General features: G+C 33.3%; 1 protein-coding gene across 1 annotated transcript in view; it reads left to right on the top strand.

Annotated features, from left to right (window-relative positions):
• LOC118681220 (junctophilin-3) overlaps positions 1-23908 on the top strand; it is a 131638-nt gene that overhangs the window by 104484 nt on the left and 3246 nt on the right. The gene's annotated exons all lie outside the window — the stretch shown is intronic.

Below are 23908 nucleotides of genomic sequence, written 5' to 3'. Positions count from 1 at the left end.
CCACCTAATTTTAAATCGGTTAAGTTATTCGAAATAAAAACACTTTTTCTGAAAGTGGAGGTTTTCAGCTATAAAGTACCTTCTTCTAAGCTCGTTTTGCCATAACAACAAAATTTATAACTTTTGAAAATTATTCAGGGCATTTTACTAAAAAATACTCATACTCCAAAGGTGTAACATAATTAATATAAATTATTATAATTAGTAGTACAATAAAAAAGTTAATTATTTAAATATTTGCGTGCCTTTAAATCATACGCATCTATTGTAGGAGTTTGTGCCACTTTATTTTCAATTGATAGTATTGCCAAGTCCTTTACACATTGTAGAGCGCAGAGAGGTTTTGGTAAGTTTCAATTAAAGAACCTGCACTCTACACTAACTACCGAAACAGTGTTAGCAAGACACGTATTGCCGTAAATAAATTTAGAACGATATCTATTAATTCTTGTGAACAAAAATATTTTCTAACGTCCACTTTTATGATCAATTTTTCTCCCAATAGCTTGCACTTCGTTTGTAATTTTTTACAATGTTTAACAATGGCTGTGAATGTAAAAGTTTGCAGCTGATCAATATTAAATAAAAATCCAAAAGTTTTAGTAACTTATTTCAACTGATCGCGTCTTTCATAATGAATTTTATAAGTTTGCTAGCATCGCGAATTGGCTTATCTTCCCATTTCATAATTGCACTTACTTTTCGAAGCGAACTGGTGCCGTTGAAACTATGCTTTTTTAGTTTAGTTAGAGTAAAATTTAAATAATTTTAATGGTTTTTTATATTTTATCTTCGATCAGAACGTGCCTGTTCCATTTACTACAAAAATCTAAGTGGAAAAAATTCTAACAAGACTTATTCTATCGCTTCTCGCTGCTTCCGCTGTTTCCCATATTTATTATATGAGAGATCGTTCTCACAGCACTCTACAGACTTAGTGTAGCGCAAGAGTTAGCAATGCTGTAACACGTTATACTAATGAACATCAATAGTGAATGCATCGTAGAGAAGATCGAATTATGTGGGTGGCCATTGCAGTTTCATATACAGAGATATCACTTTCACAGCAATCAACAGACTCTTATAGAGCAAAATTTGGCGAAGCTGTTTAGTGTTATACTCCCGATGAATTACATGGGTGGCCATTGCCACCCTTATCAGGATGAGGAGACAAGTTGAAATCAGTTGAGTGATTGTCTGTCCGGTATTGCAGATAGGCGCAAGCGAACAATTGCCATGCCCACAAATTTTAAAATTATTTTAAATTAAACCTATAAAGTTCTATGGCTAAGCTCCAAATTAAGCTATAAATCTGTAATTTGAAACAGGGGATTGCAGTCGTAAATGTTATCTGTGGGCATGGGCCCGCCCTTTAATATGTTTTATGTATGTATATATTTTATAGACCTAAAAATGGGCCAAATCAGAATACGACGTGCTTCATGTGAAAAAATTTTAAGTTTCATCTAGTTCCTTCATTTTAAAGTATACAAATCCAAAACCAATCAAGTTATCGGAAAAGAACTTTTTTTCAAATAGTCCTCTTAAGATATGCCATCTAAAGTTTCAAAATGCTTGAAATTGAACCATAAATTATCAAGCCCCAAGATACCAAGTATGTGGTCCTGAATACCTATGGACTTCTTACCGAAAATAGCGGTCAATCCCTTAGATAAAACAATGAAACTGCGAGGGTTCCTAAGAGACTTCGGAAATCAAGCTACGTTAAAGATTCCAGAGATAGACATTCCGCCATCCTCTGTCACTTCGATTGCATCCCTGCTTACTTGGAGCACTGCATCGCGGTCATCAGCTTTCCGGTTTAGCAATGTTCCGATCGTCTGTTCTCTGAAGGCTAGTTTAGCTTCGGTTCAACCGAAGTTATCGTTTTTTATACTATTGCACTATGATGCTACAGAATATCATAGTTTTGTTCACCAAACGGTTGTTTGTAACACCTAAAACTAATTGACAAACATATGTATAAAGCTATACATATCCAGTGGGAATAAGTGAATGCGATATGTTTGACGTCCAATCGCAAAAGAGATTTATTTCTTATTCGTTAAAACTTAAGAGCTAATAAGAATGTTATAACAAAAGGAATGAAGGACTAAAAACATATGCTAGCAAGCGTTACATTTTAGGAGTTAGGTAGAGTTGTATTTTAGAAATGCAGCGCCGAGGATTGAATTAACGCCGTAATGACGCCAAGAGGTTGCAACAATACTCTCCTCCTAGACACTTTGTGAAGTGGGGACGAAAGCAGGTTTCAAAGGATCAATTGAAACATTAATAACGCTGTGGTTCACTTCCACTAAAAAGTATTTGGGAAATCGTTGAATAACTTTGTATAGATTCGATAGCGATGGTCCCACTACAAGTAGATTGTCTCGAATAAAAACTTGTTGGCAAGATTTTAACCCGGAGTAGACGAGTATTTTCTGTTTCGCATGTCAAGCGGTGGCAACTGGACGTAGGTCTCGCATACATGAACGTAGTTGTTTGACCATATCCTCTTCGCTGATTCGTCGGTTTGCTATCTAAGAAAAATTCTGAAGGTAGTCGCAGGTTCTCGCCATAAACTAAATTGGCTGCGTCGTTCTTGTATGCAGATCGTAAGCTCTATAAAATAAGTGGTGAATATGAAGTTGGCTAGTGTTATAGCATACTTGTAGAAGTACTTGGGTGTGGTAAGGCGAAAATGACGAGTACCTACTTACTGTAGTAATTGTTAAAATAGGGCGCTCTCGAACTAACGTCCTTAGTCTGATGTAATAGTCACAGGCACACCAAACCGAGAAATCCCACCATTCAGTAGCGTTTTGGCGACAATGGGTGCTATTATATCTGGTATAGGTAACGCTTCCGGCCAGCGTGTAAATCTGTCCCGAATGTAGCCTGTATAGTAATTTCCGAATTTTCAACTGACAAAATGTGTGATACTTTAATAAAATGAAATAAACAAGTTTTCTTAAAAGTTGTGTGGGAATATGAATGAAATTGGTCTAGACATTGGTCCTAACCTTATATCCCTAAAATAATGAATTGCGATCCTCCTTTTCACATCAGCTTATTACATTATCTTTAGCTTCTTTAGTAGAGTTTATATCCCTTATATCTCATTTGAAGATGATTTTAATACAATTTTAGCTGAAGCGAAGCAAAATGTAGTTATAAAATTAAGTGAGTATATGACCTATAGTATAACTTAAAAAAATACCAAATTTAATTGTTATCCATTTACAATTTCATCGAATAATGAATATAGAATTATTTTACAACATTTTTATACTCTCGCAGCCTGTTGCTACAGAATATAGTTTTGTTTCTTCCGATTGTTAGTATCACCTAAAACTAGTCGAGTTAGATATAAAGTTATGTGTATATAATATAAATGATCAGAATGAAGAGACGAGTTGAAATCCGGATGACTGTCTGTCCGTCCGTCCGTCTGTGCAAGCTGTAACTTGAGTAAAGATTGAGATATCTTTATGAAATTTCCTGGTACCGTAAGACGGTTGGTATTGCAGATGAGCGTAACCGGACCACAGCCACGCCCACAAAACGACATTTGTCAAAACAAATAAATTGCCACAACTAAGCTCCACAATAAGATACAAGACTGTTATTTGGTATACAGGATCACATTAGGGAGGGGCATCTGTAATTCAAATTCTTTTTATAAAGTTGGCGTGGTCCCGCCCCCTTATAAATTTCATTTCCTAAACCGCTAAAGCTACATAAACAAAATTCACTGAGAGCAAGTGTTTTTAGCACTTATATCGACAGTGTGAGAATGGGGGATTCAGGTGACAACCCAGCCCTCTCTCCATATAACGGTACAGTAAACACGTCGGAGACATTAAATTTTATCTCTGGGATGACAGTGGGCGTACCACCGCTCACTTTAAGGCGAAAGCCCATGTCTTGGGATCTGCTTAACCGCTTTCAACCAACTTTGATACATAACATTCTTCTCATATTTCTATGTTATAGTGCGAAAATGGGCGAAATCGGATTATAACCACGCCTATTTCTCATATAACACCATTTTAAATTCCATCTGATTCTTTCACTTTCCACTATGCAAATCAAGCAACAATGATTGTATCTCGGCGAAAGGCTTAGCGTGAATAATGCGTTTAAAGTATGCCACTTTGTGACCAAAAATTGTCTAAATCGAATCAAAATGAATATGTGGACCCCAGTGCTTATGGTTGACTTTTTATCAAAAATATCGGTCAATATGTAACATATATAATTTAAATGCATATAATAAAATAAATAAATGAAACTCTCGATTATAGTACGTCTTTGTGTCAAAACTGGGTTGAATCGGATCAATACTTCCTTTAATATAAAATTTCGACAACACTTGAAGTAATTTCCCGGGCTTTGATCTTTGCAAGTTGCGAGAGTTCAAAATGTCCGGTTACGCCCGAACTTAGAACTTCCTTACTTGTTTAATATAAAGTTTCCCTCTTTTGATCCTTGCAAGCTGCAAGAGTATAAAATGTTTAGTCTTGCTTGTTTTCTGGTAATAATATGTGGGAATGCTAAAAATAGATAAATTGGGTCAATACTACCCCTATCTCCCATAACCCTACCATAAGGTTTTCAAACTTCCGGTTTTTTATACATCATATATATTAGTCAATATGTACGATATCTTAGCAATATTAACTCAACATATAATATTGGATGTACTATAGTATAAGGCCGAAAATATGTGCATTTAGCCTCAGAATTACCCCTACTCCGATACGTATATATAATATATCGTAATGTACATAATGACTTTCGTTATTCTCACAAATCATATGCCGCATATGTCGGTCAGTGTACGAGTTATTTATTTATAAAATTGCTTGAAAGTATGTTCTCGATTTTCCAGCTGACTTTAAACCATTAAGGTTGGTCAAAATGTGTGATATTTTATTGAATTTAAGTGAACAAGTTTTCTTAAAAGTTACAAAATTATTAATGGATACTTTTGTCTTATTCTCATATATCTAATATAATGATTCCGTTGACGGTTTCTAAATCAACTCAATGTATTTAATTAAGCCTCCCGGTTGAGTTTATATCACATATAACGTTTGAAGATGATTTTTAATATAATTTTGGATGATACGAAGTAAAATAAACTAAATGAGTCTATAACCTATATTGTAACTTAATAAAATACAAAATTTTATTGTAATCCATTCACGATTTCGTCGAATAATGAATGTTGAATTCTTTCACAACATTTCACAACAAAGTTTTGCCATCGCCTAAAGATATTTGCCCGGCTTTGATGTTGCAAGTTACAAGAGTATAAAATGTTCGGTAACAGCCGAACTTAACTCTCCCTTACTTGTTCTTATTTAAAATATGCTTATAATGCAAATTATTAAAAGAAGTTAAAAATGATTAAGGTCGGGTATAACATTCTATACACTCGCAAAGGAACAAAGTTGAGGAAGTATTTTCAGGTGTTGCAAAGCTGTGTATTACAAAATGTTGCGTAAGAACTCAATATTCCTTATTCGAAGAAAGCGAATGGATTTCAAATCATAGACTTAGTTTGATTACAACATTTTCCTGGACTAAATATTTATATTAATATCAAGCTAATGAGCTTAAATAAGGTATATGGGTTGTAAACTCAACTAAAGGGGCTAAACTAGAGGATCAGAAATCAATATATTAGGGGTATGTGGTTAAGGCTAAAGAAAACAGCCACATTCATATTCAACGCTAAACCACATTATTTTAAAGGAAACTTGTTGAATTGATTTCCTTAAATTATCTCGCACATATGTATGTATAAAAACGTTAATGTCAGATGGAGTTGCCTTGATCGCATTAACGTTTGGCACTACTCATGTATACTCGATAACATGTTTTCACGCAATTCTCACAATGACAGACAAATCGGCATTAAACTGTAGTACGCCCAGTTTTCACTTTATTGTGCTAGCACACCTCACAGATTGACCAATATACATAAAGTCTATAAGGGTATAAAGTCAACCGAAAGTTCGAAAATATGTGTATACCAGATCCATACAGATCGGGGGAACCGAATGTTATTGATCCGATATTATCAGTTTTTGACACAAGGGCATGTTGTTATCAGAAAAAGATTCCCTCAGTATTTCAAAAATATATAAAATGAATCAACCGATATTTCTTGTAAAAAGTCGGTCATGGTCACTGGGCTCCACGTATTCGGTATATGGCACTTCGAAAAGTTGTAATCCGATTTCGACAATACTTAAACTTGAGATGGAATACGTTAAAAGCACAATTTTTGTATCTTGTAACATGAAAGAATCAGATAGAATTTAAATTGGTTATATATGAGAAGTTGGTATGGTTGTTGTCCAATTTCACCCATTTTTACACTTCAAGATATAGATGTCAGAGTTATGTTATGCAACATAACATAGGTACATCGATTGAAATTGGTAGAGTAGTTGTTGAGGTATAGAGTTTCACCTAAAGGTGGGCGGTACCATGCTCATTGTCCAAACTTGACTCCGGCTTTTATCAGGGCCTGATAGGAATGTGAGATGCAAATTGATAAGACTACTAACTTATTTAATTAGGGAGTTATCGCAATATAACAATTATTAGGGCAGGGTTATCATCCGATTTATTAAATTTTCATCCTACAAAAAAAATTTGTCTTGAGCTAATTTGGTTAATATAGCTTTAAAGGTTTTTGAGATATTTGCATTAAACTTTTCAGGGGCGGGGTAACTCCCACTTTGTAAAAGTTTTCAATCACATATACCACTCCCATCTGCAAACCACTGTACAAAATTACAGTATTTTATAATTTGCGCTTGATAATGGCATTTTATAGGTTTTCGGTTTCCGACATTTTGTGGGTGTAGGAATGGTCCGATTCAACCCATTTACAATGTCGAACTTCTTGGTGTCAGGGAACACTAATTTTTACTCATGCTACAACCTGAATTCACCTCTCTCTTCTATATACTACTTTATGGAAATGTGCTTCGAGAGTTTAAATGTACATGAAAGAAGGGCCACATTATGGACTAGAAAAATACCATGCTACGTTGTAACCCACATGTTAAAAGCATCTGGTCCAACGCTACATAACATATCCCCCAACTAGTTCGTTTAGACTCCCACTTTACTCTACTTACTCTAGACCACATATAATTCTCAGTGGGCCCACTTTTGACCATCAATTGATACTTGAATACAGACTTGCCATTCTGGTATTTTTTTAATAAAACGATGGTGTATATTGTAATTGCGTTTTTACTATTACACAATATTTTATATAAATTAAAATTAAATTAATTGGCGCCTTATTAAATTAAGTATATCATTAATTTCTATAAATGTTAATATTTATAGGAATATATGATCAAAAAAGGAGTTGGTATTTTATTTTTTATTTTACGAAACGTTCCGAAATATTTCATTCTTTCTTCAAACTATCTTCAATAACATAGCTCTACAAAAATTATATTTTATTTTGTTGCCCTGAAAATCTTGATGCTTTCAGTGTCCAGATTACGACCTTATTCATGAAAATATTGAATGTGCTCTTGTTTTAAAGATAATTGCATATTTAAAATTTTGATATTTATCATTTTTTTAGTAATAAAACTTTAGTTTTCCAGTCATGATTAGTGTTCGGCACACTTTTTTCGTGCATACAAATGTCACGTGATCTTAGTTCTCTTAGGTAATTACAGTTTACAAAATGTCCTGTTCTACTCAATGAAAATAAAAAAAAGAATAAAGCAATTTGTCAAAGCATTTTACGTATGGGGATATTGTTTTGATTACATTTATAAACATTTCTGAAACTTAGTATGGAAAAGTTGAGAAGTGAAAAATTTTATGGTCTTTAAATATTGCAATTAATGAAAAATACAATATTTATCAAAGGTATGACTGTACTGGAAAATGAGTTTACAAAATGTCCTGTTCTACTCAATGAAAATAAAAAAAAGAATAAAGCAATTTGTCAAAGCATTTTACGTATGGGGATATTGTTTTGATTACATTCATAAACATTTCTGAAACTTAGTATGGAAAAGTTGAGAAGTGAAAAATTTTATGGTCTTTAAATATTGCAGACAAGAGCTATATACATATACATATATACCCGAAATAGGGATTTCGGACATTCCACCTAATTTTAAATCGGTTAAGTTATTCGAAATAAAAACACTTTTTCTGAAAGTGGAGGTTTTCAGCTATAAAGTACCTTCTTCTAAGCTCGTTTTGCCATAACAACAAAATGTATAACTTTTGAAAATTATTCAGGGCATTTTACTAAAAAATACTCATACTCCAAAGGTGTAACATAATTAATATAAATTATTATAATTAGTAGTACAATAAAAAAGTTAATTATTTAAATATTTGCGTGCCTTTAAATCATACGCATCTATTGTAGGAGTTTGTGCCACTTTATTTTCAATTGATAGTATTGCCAAGTCCTTTACACATTGTAGAGCGCAGAGAGGTTTTGGTAAGTTTCAATTAAAGAACCTGCACTCTACACTAACTACCGAAACAGTGTTAGCAAGACACGTATTTCCGTAAATAAATTTAGAACGATATCTATTAATTCTTGTGAACAAAAATATTTTCTAACGTCCACTTTTATGATCAATTTTTCTCCCAATAGCTTGCACTTCGTTTGTAATTTTTTACAATGTTTAACAATGGCTGTGAATGTAAAAGTTTGCAGCTGATCAATATTAAATAAAAATCCAAAAGTTTTAGTAACTTATTTCAACTGATCGCGTCTTTCATAATGAATTTTATAAGTTTGCTAGCATCGCGAATTGGCTTATCTTCCCATTTCATAATTGCACTTACTTTTCGAAGCGAACTGGTGCCGTTGAAACTATGCTTTTTTAGTTTAGTTAGAGTAAAATTTAAATAATTTTAATGGTTTTTTATATTTTATCTTCGATCAGAACGTGCCTGTTCCATTTACTACAAAAATCTAAGTGGAAAAAATTCTAACAAGACTTATTCTATCGCTTCTCGCTGCTTCCGCTGTTTCCCATATTTATTATATGAGAGATCGTTCTCACAGCACTCTACAGACTTAGTGTAGCGCAAGAGTTAGCAATGCTGTAACACGTTATACTAATGAACATCAATAGTGAATGCATCGTAGAGAAGATCGAATTATGTGGGTGGCCATTGCAGTTTCATATACAGAGATATCACTTTCACAGCAATCAACAGACTCTTATAGAGCAAAATTTGGCGAAGCTGTTTAGTGTTATACTCCCGATGAATTACATGGGTGGCCATTGCCACCCTTATCAGGATGAGGAGACAAGTTGAAATCAGTTGAGTGATTGTCTGTCCGGTATTGCAGATAGGCGCAAGCGAACAATTGCCATGCCCACAAATTTTAAAATTATTTTAAATTAAACCTATAAAGTTCTATGGCTAAGCTCCAAATTAAGCTATAAAGCTGTAATTTGAAACAGGGGATTGCAGTCGTAAATGTTATCTGTGGGCATGGGCCCGCCCTTTAATATGTTTTATGTATGTATATATTTTATAGACCTAAAAATGGGCCAAATCAGAATACGACGTGCTTCATGTGAAAAAATTTTAAGTTTCATCTAGTTCCTTCATTTTACAGTATACAAATCCAAAACCAATCAAGTTATCGGAAAAGAACTTTTTTTCAAATAGTCCTCTTAAGATATGCCATCTAAAGTTTCAAAATGCTTGAAATTGAACCATAAATTATCAAGCCCCAAGATACCAAGTATGTGGTCCTGAATACCTATGGACTTCTTACCGAAAATAGCGGTCAATCCCTTAGATAAAACAATGAAACTGCGAGGGTTCCTAAGAGACTTCGGAAATCAAGCTACGTTAAAGATTCCAGAGATAGACATTCCGCCATCCTCTGTCACTTCGATTGCATCCCTGCTTACTTGGAGCACTGCATCGCGGTCATCAGCTTTCCGGTTTAGCAATGTTCCGATCGTCTGTTCTCTGAAGGCTAGTTTAGCTTCGGTTCAACCGAAGTTATCGTTTTTTATACTATTGCACTATGATGCTACAGAATATCATAGTTTTGTTCACCTAACGGTTGTTTGTAACACCTAAAACTAATTGACAAACATATGTATAAAGCTATACATATCCAGTGGGAATAAGTGAATGCGATATGTTTGACGTCCAATCGCAAAAGAGATTTATTTCTTATTCGTTAAAACTTAAGAGCTAATAAGAATGTTATAACAAAAGGAATGAAGGACTAAAAACATATGCTAGCAAGCGTTACATTTTAGGAGTTAGGTAGAGTTGTATTTTAGAAATGCAGCGCCGAGGATTGAATTAACGCCGTAATGACGCCAAGAGGTTGCAACAATACTCTCCTCCTAGACACTTTGTGAAGTGGGGACGAAAGCAGGTTTCAAAGGATCAATTGAAACATTAATAACGCTGTGGTTCACTTCCACTAAAAAGTATTTGGGAAATCGTTGAATAACTTTGTATAGATTCGATAGCGATGGTCCCACTACAAGTAGATTGTCTCGAATAAAAACTTGTTGGCAAGATTTTAACCCGGAGTAGACGAGTATTTTCTGTTTCGCATGTCAAGCGGTGGCAACTGGACGTAGGTCTCGCATACATGAACGTAGTTGTTTGACCATATCCTCTTCGCTGATTCGTCGGTTTGCTATCTAAGAAAAATTCTGAAGGTAGTCGCAGGTTCTCGCCATAAACTAAATTGGCTGCGTCGTTCTTGTATGCAGATCGTTAGCTCTATAAAATAAGTGGTGAATATGAAGTTGGCTAGTGTTATAGCATACTTGTAGAAGTGCTTGGGTGTGGTAAGGCGAAAATGACGAGTACCTACTTACTGTAGTAATTGTTAAAATAGGGCGCTCTCGAACTAACGTCCTTAGTCTGATGTAATAGTCACAGGCACACCAAACCGAGAAATCCCACCATTCAGTAGCGTTTTGGCGACAATGGGTGCTATTATATCTGGTATAGGTAACGCTTCCGGCCAGCGTGTAAATCTGTCCCGAATGTAGCCTGTATAGTAATTTCCGAATTTTCAACTGACAAAATGTGTGATACTTTAATAAAATGAAATAAACAAGTTTTCTTAAAAGTTGTGTGGGAATATGAATGAAATTGGTCTAGACATTGGTCCTAACCTTATATCCCTAAAATAATGAATTGCGATCCTCCTTTTCACATCAGCTTATTACATTATCTTTAGCTTCTTTAGTAGAGTTTATATCCCTTATATCTCATTTGAAGATGATTTTAATACAATTTTAGCTGAAGCGAAGCAAAATGTAGTTATAAAATTAAGTGAGTATATGACCTATAGTATAACTTAAAAAAATACCAAATTTAATTGTTATCCATTTACAATTTCATCGAATAATGAATATAGAATTATTTTACAACATTTTTATACTCTCGCAGCCTGTTGCTACAGAGTATAGTTTTGTTTCTTCCGATTGTTAGTATCACCTAAAACTAGTCGAGTTAGATATAAAGTTATGTATATATAATATAAATGATCAGAATGAAGAGACGAGTTGAAATCCGGATGACTGTCTGTCCGTCCGTTCGTCTGTGCAAGCTGTAACTTGAGTAAAGATTGAGATATCTTTATGAAATTTCCTGGTACCGTAAGACGGTTGGTATTGCAGATGAGCGTAACCGGACCACAGCCACGCCCACAAAACGACATTTATCAAAACAAATAAATTGCCACAACTAAGCTCCACAATAAGATACAAGACTGTTATTTGGTATACAGGATCACATTAGGGAGGGGCATCTGTAATTCAAATTCTTTTTATAAAGTTGGCGTGGTCCCGCCCCCTTATAAATTTCATTTCCTAAACCGCTAAAGCTACATAAACAAAATTCACTGAGAGCAAGTGTTTTTAGCACTTATATCGACAGTGTGAGAATGGGGGATTCAGGTGACAACCCAGCCCTCTCTCCATATAACGGTACAGTAAACACGTCGGAGACATTAAATTTTATCTCTGGGATGACAGTGGGCGTACCACCGCTCACTTTAAGGCGAAAACCCATGTCTTGGGATCTGCTTAACCGCTTTCAACCAACTTTGATACATAACATTCTTCTCATATTTCTATGTTATAGTGCGAAAATGGGCGAAATCGGATTATAACCACGCCTATTTCTCATATAACACCATTTTAAATTCCATCTGATTCTTTCACTTTCCACTATGCAAATCAAGCAACAATGATTGTATCTCGGCGAAAGGCTTAGCGTGAATAATGCGTTTAAAGTATGCCACTTTGTGACCAAAAATTGTCTAAATCGAATCAAAATGAATATGTGGACCCCAGTGCTTATGGTTGACTTTTTATCAAAAATATCGGTCAATATGTAACATATATAATTTAAATGCATATAATAAAATAAATAAATGAAACTCTCGATTATAGTACGTCTTTGTGTCAAAACTGGGTTGAATCGGATCAATACTTCCTTTAATATAAAATTTCGACAACACTTGAAGTAATTTCCCGGGCTTTGATCTTTGCAAGTTGCGAGAGTTCAAAATGTCCGGTTACGCCCGAACTTAGAACTTCCTTACTTGTTTAATATAAAGTTTCCCTCTTTTGATCCTTGCAAGCTGCAAGAGTATAAAATGTTTAGTCTTGCTTGTTTTCTGGTAATAATATGTGGGAATGCTAAAAATAGATAAATTGGGTCAATACTACCCCTATCTCCCATAACCCTACCATAAGGTTTTCAAACTTCCGGTTTTTTATACATCATATATATTAGTCAATATGTACGATATCTTAGCAATATTAACTCAACATATAATATTGGATGTACTATAGTATAAGGCCGAAAATATGTGCATTTAGCCTCAGAATTACCCCTACTCCGATACGTATATATAATATATCGTAATGTACATAATGACTTTCGTTATTCTCACAAATCATATGCCGCATATGTCGGTCAGTGTACGAGTTATTTATTTATAAAATTGCTTGAAAGTATGTTCTCGATTTTCCAGCTGACTTTAAACCATTAAGGTTGGTCAAAATGTGTGATATTTTATTGAATTTAAGTGAACAAGTTTTCTTAAAAGTTACAAAATTATTAATGGATACTTTTGTCTTATTCTCATATATCTAATATAATGATTCCGTTGACGGTTTCTAAATCAACTCAATGTATTTAATTAAGCCTCCCGGTTGAGTTTATATCACATATAACGTTTGAAGATGATTTTTAATATAATTTTGGATGATACGAAGTAAAATAAACTAAATGAGTCTATAACCTATATTGTAACTTAATAAAATACAAAATTTTATTGTAATCCATTCACGATTTCGTCGAATAATGAATGTTGAATTCTTTCACAACATTTCACAACAAAGTTTTGCCATCGCCTAAAGATATTTGCCCGGCTTTGATGTTGCAAGTTACAAGAGTATAAAATGTTCGGTAACAGCCGAACTTAACTCTCCCTTACTTGTTCTTATTTAAAATATGCTTATAATGCAAATTATTAAAAAAAGTTAAAAATGATTAAGGTCGGGTATAACATTCTATACACTCGCAAAGGAACAAAGTTGAGGAAGTATTTTCAGGTGTTGCAAAGCTGTGTATTACAAAATGTTGCGTAAGAACTCAATATTCCTTATTCGAAGAAAGCGAATGGATTTCAAATCATAGACTTAGTTTGATTACAACATTTTCCTGGACTAAATATTTATATTAATATCAAGCTAATGAGCTTAAATAAGGTATATGGGTTGTAAACTCAACTAAAGGGGCTAAACTAGAGGATCAGAAATCAATATATTAGGGGTATGTGGTTAAGGCTAAAGAAAACAGCCACATTCATATTCAACGCTAAACCACATTATTTTAAAGGAAACTTGTTGAATTGATTTCCTTAAATTATCTCGCACATATGTATGTATAAAAACGTTAATGTCAGATGGAGTTGCCTTGATCGCATTAACGTTTGGCACTACTCATGTATACTCGATAACATGTTTTCACGCAATTCTCACAATGACAGACAAATCGGCATTAAACTGTAGTACGCCCAGTTTTCACTTTATTGTGCTAGCACACCTCACAGATTGACCAATATACATAAAGTCTATAAGGGTATAAAGTCAACCGAAAGTTCGAAAATATGTGTATACCAGATCCATACAGATCGGGGAAACCGAATGTTATTGATCCGATATTATCAGTTTTTGACACAAGGGCATGTTGTTATCAGAAAAAGATTCCCTCAGTATTTCAAAAATATATAAAATGAATCAACCGATATTTCTTGTAAAAAGTCGGTCATGGTCACTGGGCTCCACGTATTCGGTATATGGCACTTCGAAAAGTTGTAATCCGATTTCGACAATACTTAAACTTGAGATGGAATACGTTAAAAGCACAATTTTTGTATCTTGTAACATGAAAGAATCAGATAGAATTTAAATTGGTTATATATGAGAAGTTGGTATGGTTGTTGTCCGATTTCACCCATTTTTACACTTCAAGATATAGATGTCAGAGTTATGTTATGCAACATAACATAGGTACATCGATTGAAATTGGTAGAGTAGTTGTTGAGGTATAGAGTTTCACCTAAAGGTGGGCGGTGGAAATGTGCTTCGAGAGTTTAAATGTACATGAAAGAAGGGCCACATTATGGACTAGAAAAATACCATGCTACGTTGTAACCCACATGTTAAAAGCATCTGGTCCAACGCTACATAACATATCCCCCAACTAGTTCGTTTAGACTCCCACTTTACTCTACTTACTCTAGACCACATATAATTCTCAGTGGGCCCACTTTTGACCATCAATTGATACTTGAATACAGACTTGCCATTCTGGTATTTTTTTAATAAAACGATGGTGTATATTGTAATTGCGTTTTTACTATTACACAATATTTTATATAAATTAAAATTAAATTAATTGGCGCCTTATTAAATTAAGTATATCATTAATTTCTATAAATGTTAATATTTATAGGAATATATGATCAAAAAAGGAGTTGGTATTTTATTTTTTATTTTACGAAACGTTCCGAAATATTTCATTCTTTCTTCAAACTATCTTCAATAACATAGCTCTACAAAAATTATATTTTATTTTGTTGCCCTGAAAATCTTGATGCTTTCAGTGTCCAGATTACGACCTTATTCATGAAAATATTGAATGTGCTCTTGTTTTAAAGATAATTGCATATTTAAAATTTTGATATTTATCATTTTTTTAGTAATAAAACTTTAGTTTTCCAGTCATGATTAGTGTTCGGCACACTTTTTTCGTGCATACAAATGTCACGTGATCTTAGTTCTCTTAGGTAATTACAGTTTACAAAATGTCCTGTTCTACTCAATGAAAATAAAAAAAAGAATAAAGCAATTTGTCAAAGCATTTTACGTATGGGGATATTGTTTTGATTACATTTATAAACATTTCTGAAACTTAGTATGGAAAAGTTGAGAAGTGAAAAATTTTATGGTCTTTAAATATTGCAATTAATGAAAAATACAATATTTATCAAAGGTATGACTGTACTGGAAAATGAGTTTACAAAATGTCCTGTTCTACTCAATGAAAATAAAAAAAAGAATAAAGCAATTTGTCAAAGCATTTTACGTATGGGGATATTGTTTTGATTACATTTATAAACATTTCTGAAACTTAGTATGGAAAAGTTGAGAAGTGAAAAATTTTATGGTCTTTAAATATTGCAATTAATGAAAAATACAATATTTATCAAAGGTATGACTGTACTGGAAAATGATCCGTGAAAAAGTTTTGTGTTGATAGTCGAAAATTTCCTAGTTAATCATTAAGCACCAAATTATGAAGAAATTGTGCAAATATCCTGGCAAACTGTCAGACTCCAGGAACAAAATTGACTATCTCCATAATCATCTGGATACATTTTCGGATAATTTGGAAGTTATAGTGAGGGACAGAGAGAACGGTTCAACCCGGATCTAAAAGTGATGGAAGAATGATATTAAGGTTGTTGAGATCGGTGTATGATGGCTGAACAAATAGGTAAGCACTTACACTCACGGTTAATGTTAAAAATGAAAAGCAGATTTCCTTCTGATACGAAATAAGTGGCAATTTATTATACTCTTGCAACCTGTTGCTACAGAGTATAATAGTTTTGTTCACCTAACGGTTGTTTGCATCACCTAAAACTAATCGAGTTAGATATAGGGTTATGTATATATTATATAAATGATCAGTATGAAGAAACGAGTTGAAATCTGGGTGACTGTCTGTCCGTCCGTCCGTGCAAGCTCTAATTTGAGTAAAAATTGAGATATCTTTATGAAACTTGATAGACATGTTTCTTGGTACCGTGAGACGGTTGGTATTGCAGATGGCAATAAGATACAAGACTGTTATTTGGTACACATAATCATATTAGGGAGGGGTATCTGCAGTTAAATATTTTTTTTAAAGTGGGTGTGGTCCCGCCCCTAATAGGCTTAATGTGCATATCTCCTAAACCGCTAATGATATAATAACAAAATTCACTAGAAGCAAATGTTTTTAGAACCTTTACCTACAGTGTGAAAATAGTTCAAATCGGGTGGCAACTCCGCTCCCTATATAACGTTACTGTTAAAAACTACTAAAAGCGCGATAAATCAAGCACTAAACACGCTAGAGACATTAAATTTTATCTCTGGAATGGTATGGGATGACTTTTTAGGAACCGCGTTCATAATTAGACAGTGGGCGTGGCACCACCGTCATAGTGCAAAAATGGTCGAAATCGGACTACAACCACGCCTATTTCCCATATACCACCATTTTCAATTCCACATGATTCTTTCACTTTCTACTCGGCATATCAAGTAGCAATGATTATATCGGGGTAAAACTTTGCGTGAATAATACGTTTAAAGTATGCCACCTTGTGACTAAAAATTGTCTAAATCGAACCAAAACTGTTCAAGCCCCTAAGTACTAAAAATGTGGACCCCAGTGCCTATAGTTGAGCTTCTATCGAAAATATCAGTCAATCCACAAAGAAATTTCAAACGAGTATGCCATTTGACTTTGCGAGAGTATAAAATGTTCGGTTATATCCGAACTTAGCCCTTCCTTACTTGTTTTTTATTACAAAACATTATAAATTTAACACTTATTTAAATTAAGTTGAAGGTCAGAGGATCGCTGACGAAACGAATTGTAGCGCGCTTAATCGCTTTCGTATAGAAGTGGGATGGGATGCCGTGGGATGTGCGTTCGTGCATGTTGTTCTCACGTGCCCCAGTTTTTCCCGAGTAGATTGGTGTGTATGTATATGTAGGGGAGGCTTATCTCATTTAAACATCATTGGCCCCATAGACGAATATTTTGCCTGGTATTACACGTTATGCTTATATTGCATGTATTTCGGCGTTGAGTAGCCGAGGGCGCGGCATACATGGTGATGGAGTTATATCCATATTTACCTGTATGTGCAGAAAACATATTTGGTAACAATTCGATCTGCGTGCAAAAGATATGCATATTGAATTTGTAGTTGTTTTTTGTACTTATCGTATTTGCGGTTATTTCTTTTATTGGTTTATTGTGTGGACTGTTTATTATTTGCCCTTTCTGTGTTATCGGCAATTGTTTGCAATTACTTTATTATCGGCTTATTGAGGCTAGCGACTCCACGCCTATCTCAGATATGGCCACAATGGTTGCTCCCTTGAAAACATGTCCGGAAGTTAGGGCTGTGAAATTAAAGTGATCTTGCGAGCGTACAGTGATTGACCGTCAATTGAGAACGGTTTTATTTCGAAGTGTAGAAATTCGATATATTAATATTTGTAATATCCATTTACTTTTTTGAAGTAGGATTTGAAGCTTTTTATAGCTTATTCGCATAAACCACCCATATGAGGAGCGCTTAGATAGATGAGAGAAGTGCGACCTTTGATTTTCGTAAGTCTAGGTGCTTTTTGTAAGTCTAGGTCTTCACTGTATTAGATTGGGGTATGGTGATTCCCTAACTCTATTTTTGAATTGTTTTATAATTATGAAAATTTAGGCAACTATTAGGAACTATAGTAAGAGATTTGTCGATTCTTCGACTTTCTTCAGACAGTTTTGCTATACTTGTATGTTATGTTAAGTGCGTATGCACTAATTGGCAAGTAATAGCGTGTCACATAGCTTACGATTTTTGGAGAAGGATTTTTGTATTATTATTGGCAAGAGCCAATGGCAGATAACTGCTGATTCTTAACAAGATATTGACACCAGGAAAAAATTGTAGAAGAAAATCTCATAAAAGGCAGAACGCCTTTTAATTCAATAAAACATTGAATTTTAACACATGTTTTCATGTATCCTTACTTTTTCACAAACTGGCATAATAAATAAATATGTTATTTGGTTTTTCGTTGTTTGAGTTTTGTATTGTAAAAAGAAAATTTAAAAATAAACGAGAGGAAATATTACAAAACCATTTATAATTTCATAGACTGTAGGCCCAAATATATCTAAAATCGATCTTATATCTAGGGTAGAAAAACCCTTGCAGACCAGTGTAATCGTTACACAACTCCTCAACAGATTTACAAATATCGTATATACCATAATATACAATATAACTTTGTGTATTCTAAAGTATCCCTGCCACATACATATCTTTATTTTGGTTTTTACGATTTTTTGTTAACTTTTTTTAGAACTAAATAAAAAATTTAAAAAAATCAGAAGATTTAATATTACTCCTTTTTTAGTTGATGTTTACCCAATTTCTGATAATCACAATGTTTTAGAAAAATATGACTGCTGTACTCGTATATAGACGTTAACCATTTGCTATTTAAATGCGATTTGACTATGTCAAATTATTTCGACCAATAGAAATTACAATTTATTTACAATGTTAATAGTATTTAAATTTTTGCATAAAATGTGAACAGAATCGAAGTTGTTGAAAACAATTTCCAAAAATTAATTTAAAAAAATTACAATTTATAATTCATTCTCCTGCAAAATCATTTGTTCTGTTCCTGGTCTTGGCCTAATTCTTCCATGAATGAACAATCGAATTAAATCGGCCAATTTGAGTTTGTCGTCATATGTGGCTACGTATACAAATGCGAAAAGATGGCAAAATAATGAAGAATTGCTTGAATGAAATACCGATGAAGTCTCAAACTGATGCTCCATTTTGAAATCTTTTCAATCTGTGTTTCCGTTGACGTACAATAAAAATAATAATAACGTTGAGCACTTCTGCTCGTCTTCTCCTTTCCAACGGAATAAATTTTATCCATATATGTCAATGGCAACAAAAGGGAACAAAAACTGTTTTGTTAGCATAATTATATATATAACATAGGTTACGGTCAATTCAAGCAATAAATAATAAGTAGTGGAACTAAGAAACTTAAAGAGGAATATAAAAAACTTAAAAAAATATAATAATTAAGGAATGGCTAAGTTCGGTCGTAAGTGAACATTTTATACTCTCACAATTATGTGGCTCAAAGGCGGTGAAATATTGTCAGCTGTTGACAAATCTGTATACTTATAAGTGTTGCGAAAGGATTTAGCATTCATTATTCGATAAAAGCGTGAAGGGATACAATCATATTTTGATATACTCATTTAGTTTCACTACTACATTTTGCTTCATGTCCAAGATGTTTATGGTAAAATCAATTTAATTAACTGAAATGATAGTATACATACACCACACATATGTATGTGACAAAAAATCAACCAAAGGGGCTTAATAAATGGAGTATATGAATAAAACAAATGATGAGGAACAGAGGATCAAAATAACAATACAAGTGATTATTCAGCACTAAACAACATTATTTTAAAATAAATTTATCCAATTAATTTCAGTAAAATATCACGCATATTTAACGATACAGACAGTTTAAGCAAGGTGGAAAGTCGGCAATCACTCTATCGGGTATATTGGGGCTAGGAGTCTTGTGAATAGTTAGCCTACTCTCCGCCCTCCTAAACATTTTTATATGTTTAAACTAAGCGATTTTACGAATGGAAATTTGAAGAAGTAGAATTTATTTCATATATTCTTATTCTTTTTGACACTTTGATTTATTTTTTCGTTCTCAATGTGGAAGGTTTCAATGCTTAGGTTGATCACTCTTTTTAGTAGTGTCAGTATCACTGATACCTTTTTTATTATGGGATCATTATATTTATAATTATAATATTTTAGTAGTCCAAACATCCTCCATTCTTATCGCCATCGTGCCAAGAAACGCAATGCTTCGTTCACATTCCACCTCCATCGTAAATTGGTTTGATAAAATCAATTTTGAATGATACATTTTCCAACAATTTTTTGATAATATAATGCGTTAAAACGCTATCTAGGGCTGGGCTAAAATTGCTCCACATGCTTGTGCCATCAATTTATAGGTATACCTTGTCTTGAAGACCAAAGAAACTAGTCTCAAATACACATTTATCAAACTTAACATATTGTCTAGATCTATACTTATCTTTCCAGACATTTCTGGTTATGTACCATAAACAAATATGATGAAAGGACAATAACAAATCGAAATTTTTGCTTTTTAAGCAGTTAGAGCGATTAAACCCGCACCCATATAATGTCGGTTTTCGCATTCATTCGGAATTCGTTCTGAAATCTAAACCAAAAGTACCACGTCTCATCAGCTCTAAAGATTTCAATTATTTAATAAGCATAAAATAAAGCAGAATTATTATTATCGTAATTAAAACCTTAAAGGTTTATATAAAGAAATTGGTATTCCTTTTCATACAACTATACGAAATACTCCTGTTATTTTTGATATCGGATAGTAGGAATGATGATGCTTACTACCGCCATAAACATTGGCCTGTACGTACCAATTACGAAGTGGGAAAATTCAATATTAAATGAGAAGCAATTCTAAATTAGGTATATATTATATAAACAATTTGTAATGGCATTTAATCATGAATCCAAAGCTTTCAAATATTTGAAGAATTTTTTTTTTTACAGATTTCAGAGGCGAAAATAAAAGCTGAAATCTTTGTAGGAATAAAAAAAAAGTTTAGATTATGTGTTTTTCAACAGTTACTTAGCGATGAGGAGAAAAAAGCCTGAAACAGTTTTAAGGCAATAGTGCATTGTTAAATGGTTACGAATTTCCATACCTTCGAATATAGAATGTGTCAAAAGTTGTGCATATTCCATTAGCTGTCTCCGATTCGCCAAGCGGTACTCCCCAGCGAATCGAACAAAATATACCAGATGCTCAACCAAACGTGCAACTCTTGTCGTGCAACCCTGCGATAGCATGTCTCCTGATGCATGCGCAATAGTGTTATGATGTTTTCTTAATGGAGAAATTCTTTTTTTCGCGTTAAAAAACGTTGCTGTAACCCTTTATTTTTGTTTTCCATAAATTATTGCTTTTAAGTCTTAAGTTTTAAAAACACAAGGAAAAAATACATTTGTCATTTAAACCATTCGCAATAGTAAACTGATCAAAAAGATGCAAAACAAAACTTGGTAGCACTGAAGATAGTGGCTATACTACTTTAATGAGGTATCCGATAACTTTGTTGTTGTTTTTACATGTCATTTTTTTGTCAAGAAAACAGCAGCGAGCTGGGAAATGGCGAATCAAAGACAGCTATTATCATTTAAATAAATTGTAAGATAATATGAGAGCTTATTTAAAAGAACAATGAGAACGCTTCCATCAAGATATCATGAAATTTGAGAGACGTTACCAAAAGCAGTATACTGAAAGCATGAGGGGGGATAAGTAAGAGAAACTTCTACGGAACATGACGAGAATAGTAAAACTATTAATTTTAAAACATACGGAGTCTATTATCTTCACGAAATTTGGAACGGATCGTTATTTGAGGCAATAATGGAATCTCAGAAGAAATTTTTCATACAAACTGAACGATCGGATTCAAGTACTTGCGTGGAAAACTTAGTCATTTGACGAGATATTTTCCCGAAATTTGGAACTGATCATTATCCAAGGCAATAATGGAATCTTCGAAGAAATTGTTTTGATCGAATCACTATAGCATAAAGCTGTCATACAAACTGAACGATAGGAATCAAGCACTTCTAAGGAACCTTTTGTATATGTAAAGGGTATTATAGTTTCAGTGCAACTGAAGTTAACGTTTTTTCTTGTTTTTCAACTAAATCTGTTAAAATAAGTAGGTATATTAATAACGTTTTATTTGTTTATAAATATATATTTAATATATGTACCAGTCAATTTAGAAATTATATGCGAAAATAATTGGTCTAGATTGTTGATTTTAGTGCAGCCATCATTGTAGCTATCTAAATAGTAAAATTTGCCAATGTAATTAAACGAAAAAACAATAAAAAATTAGTAATTCACTTTCTTATAATCACTTTGTTTCACTGGACCTTTCTAATCTTTTCCTCACCTGACATATGAAAATATAATAAAAAACATAGAATTTTACAACTTAAATTTTTTATGAGGAATTATATTTTTAATTTGCCTTATTCTATTTCGCAATAAGAATTTGTCTCTAACGGCATCATAACAAGAGAAAAAAGTAAGGAAGGGTGTATCCGAACATTTTATATCTTACAAATTTCAAGGATCCAAGCCAGAGGTATAGGTATTATTAGGTATTGGCAAATATTTTATACTGCGAAAAATTATTCTACCAAATTATGAATGGAACATACTTATGCTAAAAGTAGTAGAGTCACTTAATTCATTACACATTTCATAATATCAACCTCAAATAAGATACAGTATGTGACATACACTCTACCTAAGTTCTAAACATTGGAAATTCGTGTACTTAGAGCTAGGTCCAAACTAATTTCATTTATATTCAGTTCAACTTCTTTAAAACATCGCACATATTGACCGAATAAGTGGTTTAAAGTTAGGTGGAAGGCCGAAATCACCATATCTAATACATTATGAAGTTCCAGCTTGCACGGACGAATGTACAAACAGTTACTCATAACTCAAGTCGTCTCGTCATCCTGATAACTTATATATTGTATAAATCGCAATTCGATTAGTTATAGGTGCTACAAACAACAGTATAGTGAACAAAACTATTATACTATGTAGCAACATGTTGTGAGAGTATACAAATATTACGTAAGAATTCAACATTCATTATTCTAGGAATACGTAACTAGATTCCAATCATATAATAATGCGATACTAACTTATTACCTTATGATTTGTTAAAAACTCATTTAGTTTCATTACTACATTATGCTTAGTTTCCAAGATATTTACTATTTTTAAATCAAATTAATTAACTAAGGAAGTTAAAGAGAATCGGAAGTCATTATATTAGGTATATTAGGTGTTTACCAATATCATTCATTTTCAGCGCCAAGCCACATTATAATTAAGAAAAGATGTTCACAGTTTAAAGTGCGAAAGTTGGAAATCACTATAACGGGTTCAAAGATAGCTGGAAAGTCGGACATCACAGTGTCGGGTACAATGTTATGCACGCAATTTTTATAAAAGATTTCTCCCAAAAATGGGCGGTACCACACCTTTTGTATATTATTTATATAGATTCACATGCAGCCATCCGTACCATCTTTGCTAATATTTTTATGCATTACGTGCTTCCGCATCGAGTTAACGCACTTGTGTTAGGTTTCAATATAATCCAATTTTATTTCCGCCAAATTTGGTTCAGATACATCTTTTCTATTTTCTGAGGTATGTACGTAATAACATACCTATTATGGGTCGAGGCCAAGCTAATTTTTTAAATTTTATGAACGCACTCTGATCATCTGCAAAAAATTTCACTGTTGTAGCTAAATTTTTGGTAAGTTATAGCATTTTATAATTTT

The sequence above is a fragment of the Bactrocera oleae genome, chromosome 3, assembly GCF_042242935.1.
Source record: "Bactrocera oleae isolate idBacOlea1 chromosome 3, idBacOlea1, whole genome shotgun sequence".
Taxonomy (NCBI): Eukaryota; Metazoa; Arthropoda; class Insecta; order Diptera; family Tephritidae; genus Bactrocera; species Bactrocera oleae.
The sequence above is the reverse complement of the archived record's forward strand: the minus strand, read 5'-3'. Positions and strand labels throughout refer to the sequence as shown.